A 6,439-nucleotide genomic window follows, 5' to 3' on the forward strand; every position below is an offset into this window, starting at 1 on the left:
ACTTTTTTTTTATTCTTTTAAAAATGTTTGCCCTAGAGTTTGCAATACACATTTACAGTTAATCCACATTCACTTTTAAGTAACACCACACCACTTCATGGATAGGGTATTTTACAATAACAATATAACCATAACTCCTCCTACTCACCCTTGTATACTGTTTTCTTTCCCTTCTTACACATAGAAATGATGTACATATACATAACTGAGTATATTGCTATTATTTTGAACAAACTTTTTAGATCAATTAAGAATTTCAAGCTGGGCGTGGTGGGCGTGGTGGTGCATGCCTGTAATCCCAGCACTCAAGAGGCTGAGGCAGGAGGATCATTGCGAGTTCAAAGTCAGCCTGGCCTACAAAATGAGCTGAAAGCCAGCCTGAGCTACATAGCGAGATCCTGGATCAAACAATAACAACAAAACAAGAGTAACAACAAAAAAAAAACCAAATAAACAATAACAACAGAAAAAGAATTTTTAAAAATTTTCATTTTACTTTCAGTTATTTTTTAATGTTCATTTCCTTATCTGAATCCAAGGTTATCATCTGTAAAGTCTTTTGGTCTATAGAATTTTTTGGACTATTTCTTACAAGGCAGGTGTACTAGCAACAAGTACCGTCCATTTTTGTTGTCTGAGAAGTTTGTGTTTCTTCTTCCCTTTTGTGTTATAATTTCATGTGCAAGATTGTAAGTTGTTTTTTTTTCTCTCTACACTAAATATTTCACTTGAATCTCTTTTTGCTTGCATTGTTTCAGAAAAAGTAGATGTAATTCTTATCTTTGTTCTTTTACAGGTGAGCCACCCCCAACTTCTTTCAGCATTTTTTCCTTTATCTTTGATTTTACACAGTTTGAATATGATATGCCTACGCATTGTTTTTTGTTTTGGCACATTTGCTCCTTGGTGTTCTCTGAGCTTCCTGGGTCTGACTTGGTATCTGACATTAATTTGGGGGAAATTCACTACTATCTTTTCAAATACTTTTCTCTTTTTCTTTCCCTTCTGGTGTTTCTGTCACACTTTTATTGTTGTTGTTGTTATTGAGACAGTTTCATTATATAGATCAGGCTGACCTTGAACTCACTGTATGGGCCAGGCTGGTCTCAAATTGATGGCAATCCTCCTGCCTCAGCCTCCTGAGTGCTGGGATTACAGGTGTGTGCCAGCATGCCTTGCTTTGTTACACCTTTTGTAGTGTTCAAGTTTTTTGGATATTCCTCTCCCCTCCCCTATTTCTCCAGTCTCTCTTTGACTTTCAGTTTTGCAAGTTTCTATTGAGATATCCTAAGCTCAGAAATTCTTTCCTGTTATGTTCAATCCACTAATATGCTCATCAAAGGTATTCTTTATTTGTTACAGTGTTTTTTAAAAAAAATTAATGAAGTTTATTGGTACATTTCAGGTATGCATAATGATCACATTCATCACAGGGAATTTTGTGTCTGTACAAGATATATCTTGATTCTTTTCCCCTTCCCCTACCCTCCCTTCAACCCCTCTTCTCACCCTTATTTACAAAAGTTTTGTCTCTCCTTTTTCTTTCTTTTTTTCCCTTCTTTTTCCTCTCCCCAACCCTAACTCCCCTTCCCATTTGAACATTTTCTTTTTTACATCAGTTTTAAATTTTTATTTAAAAAAGTAATATGTCCATGCTAAAAAGTTTAGAAGGTGGTGCAGTTGAACAGGAGGAATAACTTCCAATATTCTACAGAACAAAAAGATTATTGTTAACAATAATAAATTGGGGTTTTTTGGGTACTGGGAATTGAAATCAGGACCTTGAGCATGCCAGGCAAGTGCTGGGCTGCTGAGCTATACCCATGGTCCTAACAACAATAAATTATATATTTCTTTTTTTTTTTTTTTTGAGACAGGGTCTTGCTATGCACTTCAGGCTGGCCTTGAGCTCACTTTGTAGCCTAGGCTGGTCTTGAACTCACAACGATCTTCCTGCCTCAGCCTCCCAAGTGCTGGGATTACAGGCATGCACCACCACGTCCGGCTTATATTTCAAAATAGCTTGAGACAGGGTTTTGTGTGCCTAAAACAATGATAAATGTCTGAGGTGATACACATACCAATCACTCTGATCCACTCACTACACATTATACATGTATTAAAAGGTCACATTGTAGCCCATGAATATGTGTAATTATCGCGTGCCATTTAAAAATAAAAATGTATTTAAGAAACAGGCAAATATGCCAATGAAAAAGATAATTTTGTTACTAAACTCAGAAAAATAAAGTTTGAAATACTGTATGTCCAGACCTGAACAATGACAGAGACAGTAAGCTCCACACTCAAAGGCCCCTCTACATAACTGCACCTGGGTGGTCCAAATGTGTTCAAAACTGAGCTCATGCTTACACTTTCCTTTCACTCTGCTGACCGTCGAAACTTGCTCTTCCTCCTTACTCTCAACATGAGGGGGAGATGCTGATACCTACCCAATGTGTCGGGCTAGAATTCAAAGTTCAGAATCCCTTATTTCGCCTGTAATGCTCCCCATCTCCTCAGGGAAGCCTCTTCAGATTCTTCGGGCAGCCAGTTCGTCTTCATGGCCACGCTGTCACATTTGAGTTGAACGTCCTTTACCTCTCTGCGCCTCCTTACTCCCATTTGCTCCGCTGGGAACAGGGTATTGATATACTCAACAGCATTGAAATCTGCTCAGCCTAGAGGATCCTACCTTGGAAACACCAGCTCAAGACAGTTATGCTTCGGGGAAGCAATTTCTTCAAAGGTAAAGCCTTCCAAAGAAATATAGCATCAAAAGATCAAAATGTCTCCTGCTTGAGGGCCAGCTACACCTCAGGGGTGAGCTGTAGCACGGCTTCCGGGTCCTCCACAAACTCCAGTTCTTCCCCCTCCATCTTCTCATCACTCAGCCCCGAGCTCACTCCTCCCTCAGTTCCCCCACTTGGACCTCCAGCGTCACCCAGACCCTCTACTTGCAGCACTCTGACTAGCCTGGGCTCTGTGGGCCAGCCCAGCACTTCTGGAAAGCTGGGTACTGAACTATTTTTTTCTATTTCAAAATATCTATGATGCAGTTTGGTCCTTATTTACATTTTTGGTTTCTCACAGCAGAGAAACAATGCAATATTTACATGTGAGTGATCTTTTTTCCTTTCTTTTTGAAACAAGGTCTCACTATGCAGTTCAGGCTGGCACTGAACTCACTGTATAGCTCAGGCTGGCCTTGAACTCACAGCAATCCTTTTGCCTCAGGCTCCCACGTGCTGGGATTATGGGTGTGCGAACACATCTAGCTGTTACAGTGTTTTTGATCACTAGCATTTTTTGGTTCTTAGAATTCCTACCACTCTGCTTGTTCTAAATTCCTGGTTGGATAATTCTAACATTACTGACATAGGTGAATCTAGTTCTGATACTGGTTCTGCCTATCCAAAGTTGTGTTTTTTCCTTGTGGTATAACATGTACAATTTTATAGTTAGCTAAACATGATATACTGGGTGAGAAGAACTGCTGTGAACAGGTCTTTAATGAGGGGGTGGTACAGTAAGGGGAAGGAAAACTGTTTTGTACTGAAGACTTGGTCTCAGTCCTTTAGTGAGCTTCACTGATTTGAGCATATATCTCACCACAGATCTACTCCCCTCTCACCAAAACAAAAACAAAAAACTTTACTCTAGCCTTGAGAATGGAATTCTTCTTAAATAACCCTAGAACTAAAGGGGAAAGATGGGAGAAAAGAGGGAAGCAGGGAGGGAGAGAGGCAGGAAAACATACCTTCTGTTTCTCAGCAGATTCCTCTCAAATCCTGTCATACAAAAGCACTTTCTTTCTTAATCTCACACACCCACACGCAGTTTGTCATAGCTATGGAGAAACACTTCCAAGGTCACAAGCATAGATTTGCTCATACAACAGGCCACTTCACACACACACTCAGGCCATTTCAGGTGCATGGAAGCTTGCTCAAACCCACTACATTCCATCTGTCATGTGTTATCACGCAAATCCAACATCACAGTACACAGTCCATAATGACACATCCTTGGTCAATCACGCGCCTAAGAGTCACTCACATCCCTACACTAAACGTGCCACTCACCATTGGACCACTTCTGAATTTTGCCCATCAACCACACCCAGTCACACCATCACCTTCTTTTTTTCTTTTTTTTGGTCTTTTTGAGACAGGGTCTTGCTATGCAGTTCAGGCTGGCCTTGAGCTCACTTTGTAGCCCAAGCTGGCCTCGAACTCACAATGATCTTCCTGCCTCAGCCTCCCAAGTACTGCAATTACAGGCGTGCGCCACCATACCCGGCACCATCACCTTCTTAGACCACTCCCGTTCACTTCGAGGACTCCTCAGTACCCATCCCCAGTGCTGGCTTTGGCCTGAGTTCCAAAGTGTGGTTAGCCTCTCTGCTTCAAAGTCCTCTTTAGGCCAGGATTGATCAACTGCTGAGCCCCAGAACCAAGAGGTTACAGCGGAGGGCCGCAGAGACTCATGATCACTGGACGGTGGCTTGTGGGAAATGTAGTCCAGACCTGGAAAAGCATTTGAGAAGGAAACCCAGGTACCAGGTGAGGCACCATCCTAAGGTTTTCTGGGAATTGTAGGCTGGACTCGGGTGCGCAGGAGCGGCCCCCTGCCCCTCCCGAGAATGGATCTCTCAACACAACAATGAGCATCTCAAGGTGCACAGAAGAAGACGTCCGCATGGCATTGGTGGGTTCGTCCTGAGCATCAGCATGTGTCTGACCATCTTTGCCTTCTAGGAGAGGTGTTGTCTCTGGTGACCCCTGAAGTGGCACTGGGAGCACAGGTGGTGCTTCATGTGACTTTGCCATTGTAACAGTCGTGTGGCAGGTTGGATGTCCCCAGATGGCTGCAGTAGTATGGTGGAGTCAGTTCCTACCTGTAGATTTAGATAATAATTCAATATTTAAAAAACTGTATTCAAAGCTAGAGCATACTCAGTGGTAGAGTGCTGTGTCAGTCAGGGTTTTGTTAGAGAAACAGATATAATACAAAATATAAACATGTATAAGAAATGACAAGATTGGCTTATGATGATCAGCCACAGATTTTGATGAGGAAGCTTGCAGAGAGTGTCTGCATGCTGGAGGCTGAAGGTTTCATCCAAGGTCTGCAGTGTTCCCTGCAAGTCCATATCAGGAGGCTGATGGGTCTACAGTGGAAGGCTGATGAGTCTACACAGGAAGGATGAAGAATCCAAGGTGGAAGCCAAAGAATCTGCACTAGAAGCCAGGAGCCAAGGTCCAAGCTGAAGGTGAAGATTGGAGCTCCTCCAAAGAACGGAAGCCTGCCATCCTTCCTCATTTCCCTTTTATTCCATCCAGGTGAGGAGCCACCCTAGGGTAGGTCCTCTACACCCTAGGGTACAGAATTGCTGAGCCAATTTAGTTAAGCTTCTAAACTTCTCAAGTTGACACAATCAGTCAACCACTACAAGTGCCTAGCATGCATGAGGCCTGGGTTTGATCTCTTTAGCATCACACACACACACAGCATTAAATCTAACATGAAATAGAGAAATGAAGTGTAAAGGGCAAATAGCAAAATGATATGTGTAGCTGTGCTGTTTCCTGAGCAGCTCTCAATGTTTCCAGGGGGAAGGATGGCGAAAGGATGGGAAAAATAAAGATAAGAGACAAAAGCTGAGGTCAGGTGGACCCCTCTCACTCCAGATGGGAGGAAAGGAAACTGTTCAACCAACATAGGGTCATTTATACATTTGACAAAGTTAGTGTCATGTGACACAGGCTTGCCTAGCAACTAATTGCTGAGATTGTTTTGGGCTTGTAGCTAAAGAGTTCTTGGACAAGCATTCAGGTGCTCTTTGTTTTGGACTGGACTTGCCTCAGTCCTCACTCATGTGACAAATTTCCAGCTTCAGTTGCTTCCTACACAGCTTGATCCCGTTTGTGTATCTTTATGCATACATTCAGAGTACAAAAAAATCTGGAAGAATTCCTAAAAATGTTAACCTTGGTCACTTCTATGGAGAGGGAACCCATAGGGGGAAACTTTCATTTCTAAGATTATTCAGTGTCTGTTATTTAAATATTCAAAATTGCAGTAATATTATAAAACAATATTGTTATTACTTATTTTTAAAGACTTTCTCCTGCTTCATACTCTCTTGAAATACGAAACCACTTGAACTGAAAAGGCCTCACTCATTATTGTTTTATATCCTTCCTGAAAAGTATTAGAAAAAGGAACAATTTGAGTGACTAAACAGTAAAACAAAAATTGTCATATCAGAAAATATGAAATAAGTTAGATGAATTTAAAATGCCAATATAGTATTTTTCTAAATAGTCTTATTTCTTTTTGTAGTTACAGAGTAACATATTTATTATATAAAATAGGAAAATGAAACAAATACCGTTAACAGGAAAGATACACATTATTCCATAAAGCCAGCAAC

The 6,439-nt window shown here is 41.3% G+C and overlaps 1 protein-coding gene across 1 annotated transcript in view; it reads left to right on the plus strand.

Moving 5' to 3' along the window:
* The first annotated feature begins 1,142 nt into the window (after positions 1–1,142).
* Positions 1,143–6,439, plus strand: part of LOC102018994 — a 21,673-nt gene continuing 16,376 nt past the window's right edge. Inside the window, exon 1 of the transcript XR_001232306.1 lies at positions 1,143–1,158. The gene's annotated coding sequence lies outside the window, so the exon portion shown is untranslated. The remainder of the gene's footprint in view (positions 1,159–6,439) is intronic.

The sequence above is a fragment of the Chinchilla lanigera genome, unplaced genomic scaffold (genome assembly GCF_000276665.1).
Source record: "Chinchilla lanigera isolate Chin_1 unplaced genomic scaffold, ChiLan1.0 scaffold00154, whole genome shotgun sequence".
NCBI lineage: Eukaryota > Metazoa > Chordata > Mammalia > Rodentia > Chinchillidae > Chinchilla > Chinchilla lanigera.